The sequence below is a fragment of the Haliaeetus leucocephalus genome, unplaced genomic scaffold (genome assembly GCF_000737465.1).
Source record: "Haliaeetus leucocephalus isolate CR32 unplaced genomic scaffold, Haliaeetus_leucocephalus-4.0 Scaffold206, whole genome shotgun sequence".
NCBI lineage: Eukaryota > Metazoa > Chordata > Aves > Accipitriformes > Accipitridae > Haliaeetus > Haliaeetus leucocephalus.
This window is the reverse complement of record NW_010972642.1, coordinates 5,030,472-5,031,659: the sequence shown is the minus strand read 5'-3', so window position 1 is coordinate 5,031,659 and position 1,188 is coordinate 5,030,472.

The following is a 1,188-nucleotide window of genomic DNA, read 5'->3' as shown; positions in this document are numbered from 1 at the left end:
GCCCGGAAGAGAAAAGCAGCAGGGCGCAGGGAGCAGCCGGCCGAGGGGAGCAGGGAGGCCGGAGGTCGCGGCTGTCGGGTGGAGGTGGCTTGGGGGAGCCTTGTGGCGGGCCCCTCAGGTTGGCTGTACTTTTGTGGTTAACAGCTGTGGCACCAGCGTTTCATTGTAGAAATACGTGGTGGGGACTCACAGCCGCCTTTGTCATTACCTTCTGTCATTTTGTGGTGCAGAAACGTTCAAGACCGTTTTCGAATGATGTGCTGATTCTTTAGGAGTTCTGTTACTGCTTCCATCGTTTTCTTTATGGCAAAACTTAAAGCAATCTTCATAGCCTCTAATGGTATTTGTTTATTCTAGCTGGCGGGAAGCTTCTATTTCCATTCTGCAGATACACCTACTGAAAAAAATAGAACTGTTCCTTACAAATCAGTGTCAAACGTGGTATTTGTCATATCCCTGCTCCTTCCTGGCCTACTTCTGTTTCGTCAATTTTTACGGCACCTTGTTTTCTGTGTGAAAAAGCTTATTACAAAACTGTGTAACTTTTGTCTTTTTTCATATTGCGTTTACATTACAGTGCGGGGAATCAACTTGTATTTTGGGGCTTGAGAGCACTTTACTGTCGTTTTGGGCGCAATCTAAATAAAGCAGTCAGAACTGCATCCGGACTTGCTTCCTTTCCTCCAGCCCAGGTGCTCTGTGACACCCCCTCCCCCCCAGCCTTAGGGGCGGCTTTCCGTGTGGGGCTCTGACCCAGCCAACCTGCACCTACAGCCCTCTGAACCGCAGCAGGGCCGCGGAAGCCGACTGCCACCCGCTCCTTCCCTCAGAATCTGCAAGGAAAGCGCCAAGGGGTTAACGCGAATCCTCCGGTTGCGTTTTTCCTGCGTACGTGTGCCATTGGGCGCAGGAAACCCGCTCCCGCCCCGGGGGAGGGGCTCCCCCCCCTCCTCGCCCCGCAGCCGCTGCCCCGGCGGAAGGGCCGGCCGCGCCGCCGCGCCTCTTCCCGCCCCCTCGGGGAGTCACGTGAGGGAGGAGGTGTCCCGCCGGGCCCCGCCCCTCGGCGCGGGCCGTGACGCGCGACACAAACTGCCGCGACGTGACGCCCCCGCCGCCGTCCCCTCCTCCCCGCCCCTCCATCATGGCGGCGGCGGCGGCGGCAAATTAGGGCAGAGCTCGCACCGCCTC